A 23685-nucleotide genomic window follows, 5' to 3' on the forward strand; every position below is an offset into this window, starting at 1 on the left:
CTGATTTTCCCTTTGGCTTCAGTATGGGCTGAATTTACCACTGCATACCTGTTGAATCAATTTGGGGGATCTAGCAGTTAACTGAGTGAATGGAAGGATTAGTGGCCTTCTGGAGCCCTATTTCAACAGCCAGGTGTCTTTCCTAAACTAGTTAACTGCTTTTGACAGTTGAAGAACCTGGTTTTAATACCATAGGCAGGAGATTGTTGACATAGCGGGTGTTTTGTTTTTCTTTTTCTCTCCACTATCAGCGTGGGGCATACCTTCTTCTCCTAAGGGTTAGGCTTCTTCTTTTTTAATAGGAATGGACTGTCCCCTTCCCTCAACACAGCTTCCATGGGGCTTTTGTGCTTAGTCAGCATTTGACTTGTTTCCAATCTATGCCAAGCAATTGGGTGGCATTGTCCAGCAGTGGACTCGGGGGAGGGGGCAGAATGCTCACGCAGGGGAGGGAGTCATGTGTACGTAGACACACTCACAGGGAAGATAAGGCTGTTTAGACCCTCAATCTGCTTCCAGATTCCAGGTACACTCCCCACCCCAGATCAAAGTCTCCTGAGTTCAGACTGTATGAAATGTCAAAATTAGGCTGAGTGTATCCCAGAGAGGAAAGATTGATTTGAAAGTCAGACTGGGTCTCCTTAGAAACTGAATTTAGACAGTGGGCAAATATGTTTTCCTGAGTGGACTATTTCCAAATTAGGAAGCAGCCCGTTGGTGTTTAACAAACCATTAAGCCTGAAATGCCACGTTTAATTCTCAGATTTCATTTTACCCAGAAACCTTACTGCCCAGGCTGTGACTAAATGCTCACTCTGTTCTCTGCCCTGGACGTCTGTTCATTTGGAGTCTATCTTTTGCCTTTTTTGTCCCCCTGACTTTTCAATTAATACATTTTTTAATAGATAAAACAGATCATACTGTGACTTTTAAAATGTCAACAAGCTTGTAAACAGAAATGTAATAAAATGGCTAATAGGAGATTCAATAGTTAATAGAGGGCCTGAATTGTGAGCAAATACAGTAGCTGTATATTGGAAACTGTGCAAGTGAAGATGGCTTTAGTATTGCAAACTGAGGAAGAAAATTGTTTTTAATTAGCACCTTCATAAGAACTGCTGATTAATACTGTTTTGTTTGGTGAAAAGCTTTCAGCTGAGTAATTTGTACAGCCATTACAACAGTTTTGTTAGAGCGGGACTCCTGTTGTTAAACACAAACAGCAGATGATAATGGTGGAAGATGAGTTTGTCATGTAACAATTTACCTTATTGAAAAAAGCTTTATATTAAACCCAATACAGTAGGTACCAGCAGAAATCACATATTTTACGTCCTTCCAAAATTGCAGTGTGCCATGCTTATATATTTTTTTTCGGGGACTAGAAGCAGATTTTATATCATTTATAAAATTATATACACAATTTAAAGGTGGTGTAGCATGGACAGACCACTTTCTCAGCAGCAGTTTACATCGGAGCGGTAAAGTGGCCGTGTATTCAAACACTTTCTAACTAAACAAACAAAGCAGGTTGGAAAATGGAATCCTAATTAAATAATGTTAGATGTAAATTTGCATTGGGACTGGATGTAGGGAAATAAGAATTAGTGTTTCTGCCTTAGGTGGGTTTATCACACATAGGATCTTTAAAAACAAAAACCTCTTTTGCAAGGAAAGTTTAATTAACCTTTTCTTTTTTTTTTTTGGAGGTGTTTTTAACCGACCAAGGAAAAGAGTACACATTCAGTGAGACCTGACCAGGGAATAAGAGGCTGATTTCAGTGAACTCCCATCAAATGGATATTGCCCTAGCCAGAGGCATGGGAACTTTTTTTTTCTTTTTAAATAAAATGCAGTGGTAAAGCATATTTGCATTCAAATATTACACAAACCAAGGCTGGTAAGAACTGTAAATTATTGGAGTGGCGTAATAGAGCATGAGATTTTTTTTTTTTTAGACAGGCCTTCGGGGTAATAACAAGGGTTGAGGCTCACGACAGTGCCAAATAAGCTTTAGACAGCATAATAGTCTGCAAAGAAAGCCACAGAGCACTAATGTGAAGGAAGAGCTGTCCACCACATGCAGCAAAAATCACCAAAGGTCATTTTATGGTAGCAATTGTGACATAAAATTGGTGGTCATGCTACATGCCTAATACTCAGCACAGCTTTATAAATGATGGGCCCCTAGCGATGGCTGTCATTAAGTGCTTTCATCATAATAAACTTTAAACTGTTGGCTTTATGAATCGCCAGCTAGCTTCAGCTGTTCGTTGGATGGAGCTTGCAGTGCCTTAAGTGTGACAAGACCTATTAGGAATTGCAACCATGTTTCAAGCGTACTTGGCTTCCCCACTCCTGGGGTGATTGCTGCCTATTAAACGGCGTCTGGGAAGATTTTCCTCCAGCAATCTCTGATCAAGAGCTTTTTTGGGCTTTGACCTGCATTTCCTTCAAGACTTTCTCTGAGGAGTTTTATAAGAGCAAAACTCCAGAGGATTTATAGCCACTTCTGATTAATACCTTTCCAGTTTTTCTAGCAACTCTCCCACTGCTGCATAGAGAAAAGCTTTCATTGTTCCTGAGGTGCTTATTTGTGACCTTTTCTCTGCTTCCTGATTCCCTCTAACGTGTTCTCTCAGTGAAATCCTCGGGGTGGAACCAAGGCAGTCGGTGAAGTTGTTACAGCTGGAGAGACAGAGGAGGAAAGAGGGAGGCTTTTATATTTTTAAAGAATTACATGCAGGGCAGTCTGGCCCCGCCCATTTAAAATACCCGCTGTGACGTCACGGGCCGCTGCCGTACCAAAAGCATCCTTAATGAGCCCTCGGTGTAAACCGAGCCGACACGTAAAGATTTCATGATTCGAATTACACTTTCATTAACCTTTAGCATAGGAAGTCTTTTAGTTTCCATAAATCTTACAGTGGTTTTACCGTCTGTCCTACTGATGTGAATAATAGATGTTTGGGGAAATCGCTCTTTAAAAACCCAGGGTATTTAATTTACAAGGGCTAAATACGTATTTCAGACTCACTCAGCAAGAACTTTAATTACTTCTTGTTGATTTTTCTAACTTGGAGGTCGCCCCTCCACTTCAGTTTTCTTCTGCTTGACTCAGGTTTTAGAGATGGTAAACGCTTTCAATGTCTAAGTCCCTGCCTTAATACCCTTATTAGTCTTTTAAGCTAAGTAATGTCCTCAAGATAGTTACGGGAATGTCTCAGGTGTGGACCATTACACAATTAAATTAGCAAACCTCAGAGGGATTGGATTAGGACTCAGCACTCAGCAGGGAACACCTGGGGATGCTAGGGCCGAGCAGGGCCCTGGCTATGAATAAATAGTGAGGGTCGGCCCGCTAGGTAGCCTCCGTGACGTGACAAACTTATCTTACCAGATAAAGTATTGCAGGCTAAACTATTTTTTCCTGGGAGTAGGTTTCTGTGGCCGTCGGAGTGAACAGGAAAACCATCAGCCAATGTGGCAAGCTGAAGGGAGAACAAGAGTTGGAGCACTCGTGGCTTTTCACATACAAAGGCATCCGCCCATCCCTCCCCGCGAGCCAGCCAGGGATGGACAAGTGCATTTGGAGGCTGCTGCCCAGGTGCAAGGGGTGGGGGCAGGGCGGGCTGCAGAATGCTCCAGAACAAAGGCGCCTCCAGGGGCCCGTGCAGAGGTCACCTGCTGCCTCCAGGGCAGATTAAGGAGGACTGGAGAGGGCATTTGGAGGAAATGGTGCTGTTCTTCTTTGGGAAATCAATTCGTCCCACGCTTAATAGGGCATTTTGCCCTCCCTCCTTGGGAGTCCCAGGCAATGTGCTTCCAGGTCTCTCCAAATCAAGCTCGGGAAGAGGTGGCCCCTTTGCCTGCCCGAGCTCCTTCAAACAGCCTGTGCCCACCCCACCCCCAAGAATCTCTCCTGCTCTCGGCCAGGTCTCACTTCCCTTTTCTCCCTCCTTTGGGCTCTCCCGCCCCTCTCTACCCAGGCTCCTTTCATAAGGAGGCTGAAAGTGGAACTTTCCCTCACTCCCTTACTTTGAGTTTTCTTTTTTCCCAGTGACCTGGGCTGCACTTTGCCCCCACTCCCTGGCTGCCAATCTCCTCAGGGTTCGGGCCTCTCTCTCCATTCTTGCGGGCTCCCCCTCCTTGAGAGCTCCGGGAGGCCCAGCCTTCCAGAATCCGATCTCCTTCCAACACTGCAGACCCCCTGCGGAGGAAGGAAGAGGCTTCCTCAGAATGAATGGCCGGTAAGGAGGTTTTTAATTTGTCTGGAGCTACAAGAAAAAGGCCTCCGAGCCGTGGCCCTCCCTCACCTCGTTTGGAAGCTCCCCCCGCTGCCTTCCCGGTGGGCACTGTCACCGCTCCGTCCCAGGCAGGTCCATCGGCAGAATGGGGCGGAGGGGTCTGAAAATACTGGTTTGTTGTGTGAGAATCGCCTCCACAATTTAGAAGAAGGGCTTTGTCAGTTAGGTTCCAATTTTTTTTTTTTAATTGTTTGCTGGCTACCAATGTGAGAAATTTGGAACTTGAGCAGTTTCTGTCACGCAGGGTCAGAAAATGAGCTCAGCCCATCCCGATCTTCATTTGCAATCGGCCTTCTGATGGCCGAGCTCTCCTTGAGCTTGGGGGAAATGTCACTATGCTGTCCCCAACATGGAAGACGGTCCATTTAAAAGCTTTGCCCACCTGACCTGTGGTTTCACCTCCAGGTGCATTAGCCTTCATTTCCTTCACGGGCTTTATTTTTAGGAGCAGAGGCCACAGCCCTGATTGGCCTATGTTTTGAGTGGAAGGCACAGGCTCTGTGTCTTTTTTCTTGGCCAAACCACTTATGTGAGCAGCATCTGAGGATGCCAGGAGAGAGCAGAATGAAGCAGCTCACAGCTCCCAAGTTGCCCCATGCCTTTCCTCTCTGCCCAGCTACTCCTGCTCAGCCCACTTCAGGCCCTGGGAGACCACCTTCAGGCTGGGTGACAGAGGTCTAAGGGGTTCCAGCCTGCCTTCCCCTGGCTGTCAGTGTTTTGGCTTCACCTCACAGCCAGGCTACTTCTAGCCCCTACTTTTGTTACCTAACACAGGTTCATGTACTCCACGCAGTGAGGCCGAACAATACCGAAACATCAGAGTTTGGAGCAAAGAAAGGTTTATTGCGGGGCCATGCAAGGAGAACATACCCCCAAAAAACCTGAACTCCCCCAAGGGTTTCAACAAAGCATTTTTAAAGGCAAGGTGAGGGAGGGGCGTGATTGGTTGTTGCACACTTCTTGCTGTCATAATCTTGGTGTAAGAATGCTGTGTAGGTCAGGCCATGATGTTCCTGTAAACCTCTGACAAGACAAATGTTATTCTCTGTTCTGCAACTTTTTAATCTCTGTATGAATGGAGAAGTGTTATACCCTTAAAGGTATACCTTGAGAACGGGCTAGCTGGTATATTTCAGGCTATAGGGAACATTCTTAACTGGAAGCAAAAGCAATAGAATACAAAGGTTAAAGTAAAAGAAAGAGATCTAATATGGAGTCAGATTTGTTCTTCCCTATACACTTACAGCCTCCCTCCCCCACCCCCCAGCAGACTAGATAAACCATAGGGTGGTTTCAGCAATCTCAATATGAATATGATACTGAAGGAGTTTATCTGACTCTTCCCTTATGATTGAAAAAAAAATGGCAGCAATATTTTGCAGCTGTTCCCATCAAGAAATGGAGTCTATTTCTCCATCCTTTGGTTCGGAACTTGATTTGGCTTACTTTGGCCAATGAGATGTCAGTAAACATGAGTACAAACAGAGGTTTGAAAATCACTTGCACATTGGGGTTTGCTCTCTCTTGATGCCTTTGGAACCAGCTACCATGTGAAAAAGCCCAGGCTATCTTGCTAGACACTGGAGATGTGTAGCCCACTCATCCCCATCATTCCAGCCATGTGAGCAAAGGCATCCAGGACCAAACAGTCTCTGGCAGACTCAGCTGCTGACTATAGCATGTGAGCGAGCCAGGTGAGTTGGCATAAAAACTACCAAGTTGAGTCCAGCCCAAATGGCCTACTCACAGAATCATGAGCTAATAAATGGTGGTTTCAAGCAACTAAGTTTTGGGACAGTTTGTTACACAACAATAGATAACTGATACAATCTTGATGTTTTCTCTCTGAGGTACTTTTCTGCATCCTTAAGTGTACCTTGAAGTACCAAAACTTTTGAGATAATGCATTGTCTAAAACATATTGAGTTACATAGTGACTAATAATGTAAAAAAAACAAAAACAGGATTCAGGTCCCACAGGCCTCATTCACCCTTCAGAAAACCAGCCTATTGCAAAGGCAGATCACTCGCAGGCTCCTAGGAGAAGACACAAGAGAAAATAGGCTGCGGGAGGAAGTACAATGGACTCAGAATAACTAGATTCTAGCCTGGGCTCCCCCCAGTAACAAACTGGTCATTTTAGGCAAACTACTTAATCTTTCTGGACATGTGTTTCCTCCTCTTTGAACTAGATAATTTAATTTCCCATTTCATGCTAAATTCTGAAGCAGTCAAGATAAAAACATTCTATTATCAATCAGGGCCAGAGATTTTGATCACCTCAGGGAATAGGAATTCTCTGATACTTCCAAGAGAGTTGTCCCACATTAGCGTGGCCCTAGAAAATACTTAGTACTTCTCAGGAGACTTTCTCCTATGAGGTTCTAGAATGACCTTGATGTTTCACCTTGCTCTGCCCCAGGCTGAATGCTAGGGAGCTGCCTCAGGTACCCCCTTTGGGGGAAAAGGAACAGTGGGGGACTGAGCACCTCCGTGTTTATTCACTAATAAATGTTTTTTTGTGTTCTGTCACCCTGTTAGCTGCTAGGGATCTAATAGTGAATAAGACCCTGTGACATGCTGGGACCTAGTGAGAAAGACAAAATTGCTCTCCACACAAGGAGCTTGCATTGTTAACAATAAACAAATGTGGCAGTGCATTTGTAAAATAATTATAAATTGTAGTAAATTCAATGAAAAACAGGTAGGGTCCTACTGGTAGAGAGTAATAGAGGGGCCTACCTCAGACAGGACGGTGGAAGAAACCCTCTCTGAGGGGTCACAGTCGTGAGAAGGAGCCGTCATGCAAAGAGACGATAGTGGGGAGAGGGGCTCAGGCAGAGGGAATGTGGACGGCATGCCCCGAGGTGGCCCAGAGCCTGCGGACTTCGAGGATGAGAGCAAGGCCAGTGTTGCTGGGGCCTTGTGAGGAGGGACGTGAGATGGGCAGGAGCCAGCCTGTGCGGGATTTAGTGAGTTTGGATTTCATTTGGAGTGTGGTGAGCAGCCATGGAAGGGTTTGGAGTCATGAGAATGACACAGTTAGGGAGACATTTTTTAAAGATCACTCAATGCTGGATGGGGAGTAGTTCAGAGGAAGTGGAGATTCCAGTGAGGGGGCTCCTGTAATGCGGTGGTCCTGGTGAAAGACAGTGGCCATGTGGACTGCGGACATGAGTGATAACGGGGGAAAGAGGAGCAAACTGATTCAAAGTTGTGTGTGTGTGTGTGTGTGTGTGTGTCTGTGTGTGTGCGCACACGCCATAGAATTAACAGTATTTGCTGGTGGCTTCCTCATAAAATTGCAGGTGAAGATGTCAACCTAGAAGTCTGAACCTTCTGCTCTAAAATTGTAAGCCCTCTTCCCTTAATAATCTACCTCACCCCCACCCCCAGCCCCCGTAACGGGATGTGTGGAGGTATGAGGGTGACAAACCACGGAGAGGATGGCACCTCCACATGCTCTACTTTCAGCTTCATGCTCTGCACATTTATGGGCACCTGGGAATGGGGGGTCTTCATATCTTGATGCCTTCTTGGCCCCCCAGATTGGCTCTTCCTGACATCCTCTTATTCTCTCAGAGTGAGAGGTGACAGTAGCTAGATAGGACGGGGCTGTAGGATAAGAAATCTATTTCTGGGGCTTCCCCGGTGGCGCAGTGGCTGAGAGTCCACCTGCCAATGCAGGGGACACGGGTTCGTGCCCCGGTCCGGGAAGATCCCACATGCCGCGGAGCAGCTGGGCCCGTGAGCCATGGCCGCTGAGCCTGCGCGTCCGGAGCCTGTGCTCCGCAACGGGAGAGGCCACAACAGTGAGAGGCCCACGTACTGCAAAAAAAAAAAAAAAAGAAAGAAATCTATTTCTATTTGTGGCTATAACCCCCAGCCTTCCGTTCATACTGTTTTCCTGGGCCTCCGGCATGCTTGGGGGTATTCAGGGAAAGACCCAAGGAGGTCAGAGACTGGCCTCTGTCCTGGTCCCGAGGCCCCAGTGACCTCCACAGATGCAGAGCAAGTAATCGCCTATGAGGCAAGATTTAAGGAGCACAGGAAAGCCTTTGGGTGGGAAAGAAATGTGTCACTGATACTGAAATTCCACCAACAGACCACCTTCCCCTCAGCTCAAGGCAGGAGTTACTGTCAAAATGAGGCTTCTCTGGGAGAGGTGATGCTCTCAGGGTCCCTGGTGTGAAAGATCTGAGGCCAGGCCTGAGTGCGGGTGGGGATGTAAAGCAGGCAGTGTGGAGAGGACACAGGGAACCTAGAGGAAGTAAAGGGGCCCAAGACCTGGGGAAAAGAGCAGAAATGGGGGAATCCAAGTGTTGGAAACCACTCGTTAGCCTCACATGGTTACCTGGGCCAGGAGGGCCATCCTGATTCAACAGTGCACACACCTGACGGCGTGTCCTTCCCATGCATGGGAATATGAGCACAAGGCAGGTGATGTCCCTGCCCACACGGTGCTTATAAACTCAGAGGGGAGACAGCATGTCCTCCTATGAGACAGATCCATGGAAAAGGAAGACTGGCCAAGGGTTGTTAGAGATCAACAGGAAAAGCAAGTACCTTCTGAAAGAGGAGGCAGGGTTTGCATTAGGCCATGACTGTTCTGGCAGGAGGAGGAAAGGCCCTAACAGGGAATGAAGCTCATGAAGATTTCAGGAAATGTGGACTTGGCAGGAGTGCGGGTTAAATGAGGTAAAGAGTCATTCATTCACTCATCCCACAGACTTTTACTGAAGCCTAACAGGTGCCAGGCGCTCAGGGGAGAGCCATGAACTGGAGCGACAAGTTCCGTGATCTCACGAAGTGGCATTCGATGGAGGGAGAGAGGCAAGCTACAAGTGCACAGATCAGACTGGTTCAAATCAGGAGAGATGTGGTGAAGGCAATAAAATGAGTCGATATTTTAGGAAGTGACTAGGCATCCTTTAGATACAAGGTCAAGGAAGCTCTCTTGAAGGAGGCAGTGCTTTAGTTGAAACCTAAATGAAAAAGCCAATCTTTGGAGACTGAAAGGAAGAGCATTCCAAGCAGAGGTAACAGCAAGTTCAAAGGCCCTGAGGCAGGAGCATATCTGCAGAACCCAGGTGTGTGGAGCGTGGTGGGTGAGCAGAGTATGAGGCGAGGAGTGTGCAGGACCTTGTAGGCCATGGAGAGGAAGCCGGATTTTATTTCAGTGGAAAGCCACCAGAGGAGTGACATGGCCTTGGCTTCTCTGTTTAGAAGCTCACTCTGGCTGCTGCAAGGAGAATCGGTACGAGGGGTGGGTGGGGTATTCAGGAGAGAAAGTCGGAGGCCCATGAGAAGCTGTAATAGACAGGTAGGAGGTGACAAGTGAGGGGAGAACACAGGGAGCCACCTGAGGCTGGATAGTAAGGAAGGAGCACCTATCCAGCCCAGAGGGCTGGACTTCATCCAGGAGCAGTGGGGGCCATCAGGACTGCTGACCTGATGTGACATTTCCAAGGAGCTGGTGTGAAAACATTCGTACTGGTGGGCACGCATATGGAAGCAGAGTTCTAGGTCTGTCCTGGTGTGTGTGCCGAGTGCAGGACCTCGCCTAGGGCTCTGAGACATGAGCCTGGCCCTTCTGATGGGCCCTGAGAGCTTGAGGACCAGCACGCTGACCCACGAGAGCAGGGGTTGTGCCTCATTTATGAGGCATCCTAGCACCTGGCACACAGTAGGTGATGGACGGGAAGGCGGGAGAAAGGAGGCTGGACGAGAGCCAGCCCAGGACATCTCTCTGGCCCCATCTCAACCCTCTTTTGTAGGCTGCATTCAGGGACTGGCAGAATAGTCACAAACCTCCCAACAAACACCTCTGAAAGGTGTTCATGGAGATCACATTTCCTACAATTGTGGGACTAAAGGACAGAGCCCCAAATGAAGACTGGAAGGACCCAAAGGGAAATAGTAGCAGCAGCTCACATTCACTGAGTGCTTACTGTGTGCCAGGCCTTTTGTTAAGGGCTTTACATGTATTATCTCATTTTAGCTTCACAACAGTCCTCTGACATTGTTGCTGTTATCATCCCCCCTGTTACACACGAGGAGAGTGAGGCTCAGAGAGATGAAATCAAGGAGAGGGCAGCTGGCTGCCTGCCCTCATACCATTACCTCTGAGGAAATGGTGTGCCCAGAGGAACCCCGGCCACTCTGCCTGGGATCGCCTTGCCCAGAGGAAAAGCCCACCTAGAAGGAAGGCTCACAGGTTAATTTGCATGCAAGGGAAAAGAAGGGTGGCATTGCCAGTGCCTGCTTGTTAGACAGAGTTGTCGAAGCAAATCAACAGTTGAAAGATGGGTCTGAGCAAGGGGCCCTGAGCTCCACGGCTGTGATGCCCATGATTTGGCCAGATGCCAGACCGTCCGCTCCACCAGATGCAGACACCTCTGGGCCCCCACTACAGAGAGATTGGGGATCCACCGCCCACTGACAGTTGCATGCCAGACCTTTATGCCCTGCCTCCCACATGCATGCGTGTGTGTGCGTGTGTGTGTGCGTGTGCACATGCATGCACCCATACACACAGGGCCTGCCTGAGAAGGAGCTATTCTTGGATTTTAGGCTCTGGCTCCCAGGACCCCAAGTGGTAGCCGATGGTTGTGTGGTCCTGGTGGCCAGTCTCTAAGATCACTTGAAACGCTTCCTTTGCTTTGGGACTTGATGGCTCACCCCTGGGATGCACATTGGGAACTTGGTTAGATGGTGTCGAGCACTGTGGCCCCGGCAGCTGCTCCCGCTCAGCTGGGGTGAGGTTAAGCTCAAGGGCCACCAGGTCAGCAAAGGCCAGGAACATCCTGCTCTGGGTTCCCTTCCCTTCCCCACTGGCAGGGCAGAAACCAAACCCTTGACAGGGAGACCAAGTATGCCAGTGTGAGGATTCACCCCCTCCCGGTGTGATGGAGCTGCTTCCGAGCATCCCCACTGTAGGCAAAGATGATGAAAATGAAGGAAAACTGGAGAGAGGAGGAAAGAGCCAGCACATAAGCTTGTTAGCATGGATGAGCCTCTCTGGGAGGACAGAACAAAGGGTGGGTCATCCTCCCCAGGAAGCGAGAAGTGAAAAGGAGACCAAGAGTTAGCAGACGTGCTGTGAGTACGGATAAGAAAATTGTACAGATGATCCACAGAGAAATTATTCTAGGGTAATTCTGACTCTCAGCACAGAGGAGCCCACACGCAACTCTGTCTCTCAGGTGCCTGTTGCCTCGCTGCCTGGTTGCCAAGTAGAGCAGGAGGGTAGAGAAACTTCCATTCCCTTAAAGTGCTTTTGACATCACTGCAACCATTAAAATAATTGAGCCTAGTTAGACATTTCTCTCTCTTAGAGATTCTCTGTGAAGAAGCAAAGAAGGAGGAACTTGGGTGGGGTTTGAGGTAGCACGCTATCCTCCGAGGACCTCTGGTCTCAGTCGTGGGTCCTGCGTATTTGGGGTGGGCAGGGCACTCATCCCAGAGGTCTCTGTTGCTTGCCAGGCTCAGGACGGACAGGTTTTAGTTGGTCATTCATCTGACCAGCATTCACTTCCTGGAATTTTTGTTTGTATGTTTTTAAGTTCGGAGTAAACAACATTCTTTGATGTCAGTTGAGTGTTAGATTTAGATTTTTCCACCTTTGTTGGTAGCAGCAGCACCCTGACATCAACAACTCAAGTTTCTAACTCAGGTTTTGCTGCAAGGGGGTCTCCAGAAAGGGGCTGAGGGGAGGGAGGGGTTTACTCAGCTCCTTCCACCCCAAATTAAATATTCAAATGGGGTTTGTTCGAAGGCATTGTTGAGGCTTGAACTTCAATTGAATGGAAAGGCATTGTCCCCCGAATAAAGGTTTCATTAGGCCGGCCCGCAAACCTTTCCCCTCATCCTCTGGAGGAAACAATCTGGGTGACAGCCTACCCATCATAATCCCCTGCTTCAGCTTTATGGTGACAAAAGACTCTTAATACAGAAAATGGTCAGGGGGAGGAGAAACACTTCCCAAACAAGGGGTCTCTCCCTTCTAGGCCAGGTAACAAAAGGTCCGGAGGAATTTGGTGGGGCCTCCTGGCCACCTGCCAGTTAAGCCCACGGTCAGTGGATTAACTGCAGCTCTGACTGAGTGTTTGGAAAGGCAAGTTACATGACAGAGCAAACAAAATTCAGACTGCGCTTTACACATGGTAATCCCAAATTTAATAAGAGCCTCACCGCTGTGAAGCCAGAGCCGAAAAGGTAGCTGAGGCGTGGGGTTCTCTTGTTTCCAACCAGGGGTGTCACCATTGGTTCTGGGCAGCGTCTGGCCCACCCCCCTGGGGGCTGTGGCTTCAATTAAGAAAGTTCCTCCTGGCCCTTTGGGTGAGGTGGCTGTTTGCCCTCCTTCCAGGCTTCAGGGTCCTTGTCTGGAGATGAGTCACCACTTTGTCTGGTCAAGGCTGGGGTGGTCAGAAGGCCATGTGAGCCTCAAGCCCTAAGGGCTGCATCGGAATCCACCTCCCTGACCTCTCTCCACGAGCAGAGCTGAGGCTTCAGACGAGAGCCCGTGGAAGCCTGTGATTCAGGCCTTGGGCAATGCTGACGAGGGCCTAGTCAGTTATCAGACCTCTGAGGTGGAGCACGTGTGGTGTTGCGCTCTGGTCACCCTGTGGGTTATTTTTCAGTTAGCTGAAGGAACGTTTCTTCTGGGGCTAGCTTCATGATCATCCATTTGCTCAAGAGAGATTTCTTGAGCACCTGCTATATGCCAGTTCCATGCTCAAGTGCTTAGGGCATCAAAGTGAACAGAAAACAGACATGGTCTTGCTCCACAAATATTACAAACTGAGATAAGTGCTGTAAAGGGGAGAGAAATTGTTCCATGAGCCCACATGATGGAGGAATTTGACAAGTCAAGGGGAACTGGGAAGGCTTTCTGAGGAAATGGTGCTGGAGCTGAGATCTGAAGGTTACCTAAGGGCAAAGAAAGGCAGGCTGGGGGTGGGAGCAGGTGGAAGGAAGGGTGAAAGGGAGCCTGTGGTGTTGTAGAGCTTGTAGAACCTCTCAGGCCCTGTGGTGAGGGGACAGGATGGTGCGCCCAAGCAGGGGCTGTCCTCATTCTACCTCCTGGTCACCTCAAACCTGTACAGGAAGAAATTTGGGGAAACCAGGCTCTGGTTTATGTGGACCATGGTAAGAGTGAGGGCCATGAGATGCTGAATATCTGGGAGCAGCACTTTCCTGGGGGAGACCCTAAACCTCAGGTGGGCCTCCTGGCTTAGGGGCACCAAGCTGCCAAAAGATGGAGCCATTAAAATGATAAACAAGTAAAATTAAAAGAATAAAAATTTCTTAATCTCCTTATAGTTCAAGATGGTGAACCCAGGATACACATTTGCCTCCTATCTTTCCAAAATTTTGTTGAGATAAAGTTTTAGAATTCCAAAAATATATAAATGTATTATATTAAAGAGGGGAGGAAGAGGCCACCAACATATAAGAGATGTAAGCAAATTTCTGGAATATGTCAGGAGTATGGGAATAGTTATCAGAGGAACCAGCTGAAGGAAGCCACACACAGAATAAGGGGGCAACAGAGGAGATGGGAGCCAGGTCACCCACAAAATCTCAGAAAGTTTCAGGGAAGCCCATTCAGGCCAGGTGGGTGTACAACTGCACAGTAATTCCATCTGTGCATCTGTAGTTCTTTTGTATTTGACATCAAAAGATACCCAAGGATGGGACTTCCCTGGTGGTCCAGTAGGTAAGTCTCTGCGCTCCCAATGCAGGAAGCCCAGGTTTGATCCCTGGTCAGGGAACTAGATCCTGCATGCATGCCACAACTAAGAGCCGGCACAGCCAAGATAGATAGATAGATAGACAGACAGACAGGAAGAAAGAAAACCAAGGAGGCATATGTGCGGTGTGAGGAGAAACACCAGCATTAAGGAAATATATGAAAATAAGCAGAAAAATCTCATTAATTCCTGGGGAAACAGGATTCAGGAAACCAAAGATGACTTTAAAACTTTTTTAGAATTCTCAGGGTTGGAAATATAATACATTCTAAAACTAGTATTTTGAGAATAGGAATGAGCTCTTGGAAAGTAAAAATGCAATTGGTGAGGGCTTCCCTGGTGGCGCAGCTGTTGGGAGTCCACCTGCCGATGCAGGGAACACGGGTTCGTGCCCCTGTCTGGGAGGATCCCACGTGCCGCAGAGCGGCTGGGCCCGTGAGCCATGGCCACTGAGACTGCGTGTCCGGAGCTGTGCTCCACGATGGGAGAGGCCACAACAGTGAGAGGCCTGAGTACGGCAAAAAAAAAAAAAAAAAATGCAGTTGGTGAAATAAAATATTCAGTGGAAGGACTAAAAAAAATGGATGAAATCTCACAAAGCATTGAGCAGACAGACAGAAAAAGAAAATATGAGAGAAAAGTAAAAGACACAGGAGAATAATCCAATATCTAACTAATAGGAATCCTAGAAAGAAAAAAGCAGAAATTAAAGAGGAGAGAATTAGCAAAGAAAGTACAGAAGAAAATTTCTCTGGGCTGAAGAAAGACTAGCCCTGACATCAGAATGGCCGTCAATCATTGTGTCCAGCACAGTGACTGCACAAGACGGACAACTAGATGCATCCTGGCCAAATTTCAAACTCTGAGTAAAAAGAGTAGCTTGTAAAAGGCTCAGAGAGAATGACTGGGTCACCTACAAATGAAGAGCAGTAAGAATGGCATCAGACTTCTCCTCAGCAACACTAGGTGCCAGAAGATAATGGAGTCATGTCTTTAAATTTCTGAGGGAAAATTGTTTTCAGTTTAGGATCCTATATGCAAACTCTCAGTCAAGTGGAGGATGACATAGGGTTTTCAGAAAAACAAGAATACATAAAGTTTGTTTCCAATGTGCCCCTTCTTAGGAAGTTACTTGAGGCTAGACTTCAGTAACACTAGGACCTAAGATAGAAGAAAGAAGAAAAGCTGGGATGTAACCTACAAGAGCAGTAAAGACAAGTTTCCAGATGTCAGGTGCACAGCAGTCTGGACAGCAACAGCCCACATTGGAGCAGGATCCCAGAGGACTCCGAGGAAGAGGGCAAAGGCAGTTCTCAATAGATTAGAGGTGAGGTATCACCTCACACTGGTCAGAATGGCCATCATCAAAAAATCTACAAACAATAAATACTGGAGAGGGTGTGGAGAAAAGGGAATCCTCCTGCACTGTTGGTGGAAATGTAAATTGATACAGCCACTATGGAGAACAGTATGGAGGTTCCTTACAAAACTAAAAATAGAACTACCATATGACTCAGCAATCCCACTACTGGGCATATACCCTGAGAAAACCATAATTCAAAAAGAGTCATGTACCACAATGTTCATTGCAGCTCTGTTTACAATAGCCAGGACATGGAAGCAACCTAAATGTCCATCGACAGATGAGTGGATAAAGAAGATGTGGCAATATATACAAATGGAATATTACTCAGCTATAAAAAGGAACAAAATTGAGTTATTTGTAATGAGGTCGATGGACCTAGAGTCTGTCATACAGAGTGAAGTAAGTCAGAAAGAAAAATAAATACCCTATGCTAACGCACATATGTGGAATCTAAAAAAACGGTACTGATGAACCTAGTGGCAGGGCAGGAATAAAGATACAGATGTAGAGAATGGACTTGAGGACACGGGTGATGGCGGAGAGAGAAGCTGGGACGAAGTGAGAGAGTAGCATTGACATATATACACTACCAAATGTAAAAGGGATGGCTAGTGGGAAGCAGCCGCATAGCACAGGGAGACCAGCTCCGTGCTTTGTGACCACCTAGAGGGGTGGGATAGGGAGGGTGGGAGGGAAGCTCAAGAGGGAGGGGATATGGGGAAATATGTATACATATAGCTGATTCACTTTGTTGTACAGCAGACACTAACGACATTGTAAAGCAATTATACTCCAATAGAGGTATAAAAAAATAGATTAGAGAATATAACTGATAGATTTAAAATAAGAATGTGATAATAGCAAATAATGCAAGAAAAAAGATAGGCAACTGGAAACTCCAGGGGAACATTGGTTAAAAAAAGTCAAGATCTGAATATGAAGCAAACTAAAAGTGACATGATATGAAGAAAATGACAAAGTGTAAGGAATGAGACTCCATTTGATTTGGTGCTGGGCACGTTCTCCTTGGAGAGCCTCAGGGGTCACAACAGTGAGTTGAAGAGCAGTAAGCGTAATCCTAGTGTTATTACTATATTTACATAAAGTTACATAATAATAACAATAGAGTAAATACGATCCGTTTCCCATTTTAAGAGTCAACTTTTAGATAAAGCTTGGAAGACTAGGTTGTGTAGTAGGACAGAATATAAATTTCAACAACCTTATTAGTGTGAAAGTACGAGTATCATGGCAGAAGATGGGACTTGGAAAAAGAAAGAAGAAAGAGGAAAGGATAGGAAATCAGTAACAATATCTTAATTTAAAAGTAGACAGTCAAGAGGTGCTCTTGAAAGATGATGGATCAATAAATACAGGTTTAAGCATTTTGTTGAAGTTACAAAGGCAAACAGTAGAAAAATGGAATAGAATATAAATATTGAACATTGAAATTCTTTCACACTCGGAATTCCACCGACACCATCTAACAAGTTGGTAAAGGAAGAGATAGAGATATAAATACATTAGAGCTACGTTGTATATAACTCTACACATTATATGGGGGAAGCCACCTAAGGTCAGAAAAAATACAATATTATGAAATGTTTGGAGCTATTAATTCATTTTTTATCTGAAATACAAATTTGAGGCATCATCCTATACTTTTTTCCCTCTCAGTCTGGCAATCCTAGATCCACTGAGATAACTAAAAACCAGACAGCTCGAAGAGGTGTTGCCTCTGAGCAGTGGACTGACAGTGGGAGAAGCTGGAGCATTTCTATCACGAGCCCATGTGTAACATTTGATTTGTAACCGTATGCGTGCATTATTTTGATAAGAATAAAAAAATATTTCAGACGTGTTCAGTGCGTGCAGTAAATCAATTCCTTATTTTGAATATATAGGAAGAGGCATGTAATTTTCTTAATAGCAAATCAGTGCTGTTCTATCCCACTGAATAAATTTTAATCAAGTATTTAAAGAATATTGGTTTGAGATATTCATATTGTAAATATTGTAGATATTGGTGTTTTAAACCTGTCAGACACCTACAGGTCTTGGGTACTTGGGCCAAGTATGGCCAGATGCTATGGGTCCCTGAGCTTTAGGAACTTGGAATTTAGTTGAAGAGGCAAGATATATATTGTGTGCAAAACAGCTAACCCTCCAAGGGAGGTAGGCTTCCATTTCTAGAAGCCAAATGATGAAAAAACGTGGTAGGTCCTAAATGTTACAGAAGCTCAGCTGAGGGAAAAGACTAAGGCCTGGCAGGACCATGATGAAGGTGGGCCTTAGGGAGGAGGAGTGGGATTTGGAAAAGGAAGAAACAGGAATTCCAGGGCTTGCTTTTAAAGTCTCTGTTTTGCACCGTACCTTAGCACAGGAGCAGACGTCTGTCCCCCCAGCACCTCCAAATGTACCCCAAGAAGCATTCCTTTTTCTTGGGTCCCCAAACCTTAGATGGGCTACTTGGTCCATTGTTAAATGCCCAAGAACCCTTTCAAAGAGATGAATCAATGGTCAAAAGACAGTTGGGACTCTAATAAAGATGTTAAAAAAAAAAAAAAAAAAAAAGACAGTTGGGAACCACTGCTCTGGTTGTCTAGGCAAACCTTGGCCAGAAGTCTCCAGACCTTGGCAGACTGAGAGGACAAGGTTAAACCCTCAGGAGAGGTTCCTCCCCTGTTAACTAAATGCAAGGTGTTGACCTTGTTTGGATCCTGATTTGCGAAACCATCTGTAAAATCCACGTACAAGACAAATGAGGAAATTAAACTTTGGCTCAGTATTTGATGATATTAAGAAACTACTATCAATTTTTTCATGTGATAATGGAATATGGCTATATTTTTTAAAGAGGCTTTATCTTTTAGAAATATATTCTGAAATATTTAGAGCTGAAATGATATGATCCATGGGATTTGCCTCAGTAAAATCCAGTGTGGGGTTGGGGGGAGGGGAGTGAGGAAGGGTGAAACAATACTGGCTATAAATTGATAATGGTTGAACCTGGACGATAGGCCCTTGGGAGTTCATCACACTTTAGCATACGCTTGAAATTTTCAAAAATGAAATTCCTCACTTAACATTCCTTGCTCTCTCAATAGACAAGGTAATACTACCTTAGACTTATTTAACACGTCTGGTATATATTTACATCAAATAACTCTTTTGATCCCTATATTACCCCAGTCAGGCAGTTGGGACATTTTGCTGATGAGGAAATCAAAAAGGACAAAGGTCCATAGAGGCCTTTGACTTGGAGAAAGGATCTTTCCCCTCTCCTGAGTTTAGGTGGCACAGGTAAAGCCACCTTCCTCGTGGCTTGCAAAACATGTTACCTTTCCGAGTGCTTAATAAAAGTATCCCCTTGGCTCATTTTTTCAATGTATAGCTGTTGAGCATCTGCCATTTGTCACACCTTCATGGGGCGGCAGGAATAAGAGAACAGACATTTCCCCCACTTCAAGTTCCTCACATATTTTTCCAAACTCGGATGTAATATTTCTCCCTAAATTTCAAACCCTTTAGCTGGAAACTCCCTAAGCTAAGGAGGTAGAAACCACAGGTGGGGAATACACCACTGCTTCAACAGTACCCGGGAGCTTTCTAGCCAATCCGTGAAGACTGAATCACAGGATAGGGCCCCTGGTGGTTCAGATCACTGCAGCTCCTGTCCTTCCGTCTGCGGAAAGAGCCAGCACGGCAGGGAGCTCATGTCTGGGGCCAGAGCATCTTCCCCATAACCTTTGCCGCAGGACCCCAAACCAGAGGCCTGAACACCCCCTAAGCCTGCCACTGTCTGCAGCCAAAGAGCCAGGACCTGGGGCCAGGCAACCTGACAGGCAGCTGCCTCCCACTGTAACGGTCCCAGCTCCCCCGTCAGCCACTGTCCCTTCCCCCAGATGCTGGACTCTCCCCTTCCTCAGCTAGGTTCTCTCCTCCGACCCCACAAGCACATGCCTCTCCCGGTGTCTCTCTTCTTCCGACAGCTTCCTGTCAGCCAGGCATTTTGTGGTCCCTCCTCAGCATTCCATCTCATGCCACCCCCGTCCTTTATTCTCCCCATGGGGCTGAAACAACCATTGCTGAGGTCTCTAGGGACAACACTGTGAAGAGGACCCATCCACGATGGGCTGAAAGCTGAGGCAGCCACTTTTCTCATTCTGGCCCTCCCAGCCCAGCCCTCCTAGTTGTGCCCCTTCCTCTTCCTCTGTCTTCTCAGTCAATACCTCCCGTGTCCCTCAGGCTGCCCAGTGATTTCAATGGCCCAGCCCCTCGGGACTCACTGCAGAAGATCCTCCCCAACTGGAGGGTTCTGCCCCTCTTCCCAGCCATGCTTGTCTCTTCCTTCGACTTAGCCTGGGCCAACTCACTGCATAGGGACAGCCACACCCAAGTCGGCCCCTGCCCCACTGTTGTCGCTTCTCTTCCTGGATCCTGCATTTTAAATTTGAGGAGGGTTTATCGAGCATTTATTATATGCTAGGAACTGTACTAAATACTTTCATGCCTTAATTCATTTAATCTGCCAAACAATCAGGTGAGCACTATTATCTTAGAGAGGTTACAGAGCTTGCCTGGGGTGGCACAGTCCATACGTAAACCAGGCAGTCTGTCTCTCCAGAGAGAGCTGAAGCCAGGGTGAAGTGAGTAGCAATTGTCATAAATAGAACCACCACTCGACTTAAAGAGATCTCAGCTCTACTTCTAGCTCTGCCTTGAAACAAATGTGTGATGATGGGCAAATCATTTAACCTCTCTGAGCTTCACTTTCCTCATCTTAAAAATGTGGGTCAGGGCCTCCCTGGTGGCACAGTGGTTGAGAGTCTGCCTGCCGATGCAGGGGATACGGGTTCGTGCCCCGGTCTGGGAGGATCCCATATGCCGCAGAGCGGCTGGGCCCGTGAGCCATGGCCGCTGAGCCTGTGCGTCCGGAGCCTGTGCTCCGCAACGGGAGAGGCCACAACAGTGAGAGGCCCGCGTACAGCAAAAAAAAAAAAAAAAAAAAAAAAAAAAAAAATGTGGGTCAGAGAGGTAGGAATAATACAGACACTCTTTCATGAAAAATATATGTTTGTAAACATATAACAGTGATTAAGTGTGTGAACTCCCGTGCCAGTTTGTCTGGGTTCAAATGATAGTTCTCTGCAATTTGGGAATTATGTGACCAAACTGCCTTGTGTCTCAGTTTTCTCATCTGTAAAATGGGTATGGTAATAATAGTACCTATCTCACAGAATTATAGTGAGGACAAACTGGTACATGTCAAATGCTTAGAGCCCTGTCTGGCGTATAGTAAATGACATCAGCCACCATTAATATAATTTTATTATTATAACAAATGGTTTTTCCCATCAAAAGTCTATGATTTAGAATTTAGGATGCATTAGAACTTTTAGCACCATTGTTAATATAGCCAGGATTTTCGTGTTTAGAAATTAGGACGTAAGGGCTTTTTAATAAGATGAAAAATTCCCCCACTTGTATAGTAATTCACTCCTTTCAAAACACATGGACATGTAGACTTAATAGGACCTCATAACTCTGGGAAGTCAGTCATAAAACTGTGCATTGGAACAGCTCTTCACAGTGATCAATGTGTTTGAATTCATATCAGCTCATTTTGTCCCCACCCCACACTGTGAGGCAAGCAGGATAGGTAGGTAATATGCCCAATCAGAGATGAGGAACCTTTACTCAGTGTTAAGTAGGTGACTTGCTCAAGGTCATACGTTAATGGGTAGTGGAACCAGCAATGAAACAGGAAGATCCTAACTCCCAGTCTAGAAATCTTTCCAGAAAGAAATCTCTCTGTATTCTGCAAAGTACTTTGTGCTTATACATGTGTTGGGTCCCGAACCTGGAATTTTCCAGATGGCAGAAAGATCTCCTCTCCTGTAAGCTAGGACATAACCTGCCTTTATGGATACTGGAACCCCTATCTCCACATGACTGTGGGTGTTTAGGGTCATTGCTACCTCATAGAGGGTGAAAAAGGAGAGGGCTCTGGAATGAGAGAGACCCTGGTTCTCATCCCCATTTTGCCACTTGACTAGCTCTGTGACCTCGGGAAAAATCACTTAAAATTCTTTAAACCCCTCTCTAAAATGGGGATAAGGATTACCACCTCGTAGGGAAGCAGTCAGAATTGCCAATAACATGTGGAGGTATCAGGAGGCACTCGATAAATGTAGTAGTGTAAAAAAAAAAAGAAAGAAAAAGCTTTTTTCTCCAGAAGGCCAGCATGGCTGACAGACCCAGCTTCTGCCTTCACTTGTTTCTCCAGGATGCTGGCTCGGAGAAAGGTAGCAGGCAAAGCAGACAGGTGACTTTAAGTCATGAAACATATATTCTCACCTTGGGCACCTGCTGTTTTAAATGACTAAATTTTTTCCCCCTGATACAGCCATCATTTAGCAAATGCCAGGGCTAGTTATTAATTTAAAAACATGTCCAGCCTGTGCTTACAGAAACTGCCATTTCCCCCCCTTGGGAATGAGTTTTTAGTTATGTTTTTAAAATTAGCTGGCGCTTGAATTTCATTTTCCATCCAAGCTTCCCTGTTATCTGTAAGGTCACAGAAACACGTAGGCGGTGGACAGTCCAATCCTAGATATTAGGCTCTTGGAATTAAAAGCCGAAATAAGTAAATAGAGAATGCCCAAGGATTTTTTTTTCAGAGCAGAAAGCCGGTCCCCAGCGAGCTGCAGGAGCCAGGTTTCCTCCTTAAGTGGCTCCTTCCTTACATTTGGAGGTGAAGCCTGAGGAAGAGGAGTAAAAAAAACTGTGACCTATATCGTCAAGGTCTGTTTCTCCTCCGCTCAGCAACAGGAAAGAATCAGAATGCATTCTGGAGGAAGAAGAAAAACCCAAGTGCTGATTGTCCCTTTAAGCCATTCCAATCACAGGCTCGCAGTTAAAATAATGCTCACCTACTGCGCTTCCAACTGGGCCATCTACCTTTTTCGCTGGCGGGGTCATGCCCAGTCAAGCCTGACGAGGCTGCCACCGGCCCCGTGAGCTCGCTGCAGGCCGGCTACACCTGTTTATCACCAAGTCACTTCATTTCCCTTCCCCTCCTCCCTACTTGAAAAGGAGCATTAATTAAACCGGTAAACAAGCCGGCTCCCATTCTAAATCAGGGCTGCAGGCAACGGAGAGATAACTTGGGCTCCGGAGAAGAGGGATTTTCTGTTAATTTATGGAATCCACCGTCACTCTCTCTCCGAGCAGCCTGTTCCCGGCTTAACGGGGAAATTGAAGCAGACAGCCTTTGTCTAAACACTTCTTTTGCCCAGAATATCTTAATTTTTCTATTTGAATGTTTAATAAGGTTTGGGGTACTGCTGCTGCTTTTTTAATTTTAATGGTGCAGACGTTTGGGTGTTATCATTTGGCTGGTGACTGCAGGGCACCGTCCTCCTGGGGCGTGGAGGGAAGGACCAGGTTTTTCAAGCTGGGCTCCGACAGCCGGCGAAAGAAGGAGGCTGGGGTTTGGGGGAAGTTTGGGGGGGTCCTGAAGTCAGGGCAGCCCAGCTACACTATGCCCACAGGTACCACCCTTTCCTCTTGTTTGTTCCCCAACGCTGTCGGTGCCTGCAGACGCCCCGGGAACGCGCCCAGGGCCCCCGGCGCCCGCTTTCTTTCTCTCCCACCCCTTGGAGCAAACCACCCAGGGCAGGGCGTCCGGCTGCGCCCCGGCCGGGCCTGGGGGGAAACTTCTCCGCCAAAGGGCTGGACCACTGCTCAGAACCCCGCGCTGCCTAAATTATTTCTCCTAGAAGGAGGCTGTGTGTGTGTGTGTGTGTGTGTGTGTGTGTGTCTTATTCCCCACTGATACCTGGAATTCCTCAGTTTAAGTGGGAATCACAGTGAAATTGTAGTTTTCATTAGATTACAGACAGTCCAAGAAAAAAACCCTCCGTAAATCTTTGTCATTTCCGATGCAAACCTTCGTGAAAAAACACAGGAATGTCTTATCCATATTTCAAGTCATCCTGCTTCTCCGGATGGCATATCCAGTAATCATGTTGACAAATTAATGGTAGAGAATTAGTTGTACATTAAAGATTTAAATTATATTATGCAGCACATTGTCATAAAATGATATAAAACAATAGGAAAATAAATGTAAATGAATTCAAGTTACTGACATGTAAAACACCAGACTGACATCTGTACACTTAGCGACGCGCTCAGCCGCGGGGTGCAGCGCCGAGCTCCGACGTGGCGGCCCCAGCGCGGGGCTGCGGGC

The sequence above is a fragment of the Mesoplodon mirus genome (genome assembly GCF_964341445.2).
Source record: "Mesoplodon mirus genome assembly, chromosome: 14".
In the NCBI taxonomy this organism is placed as follows: Eukaryota; Metazoa; Chordata; class Mammalia; order Artiodactyla; family Ziphiidae; genus Mesoplodon; species Mesoplodon mirus.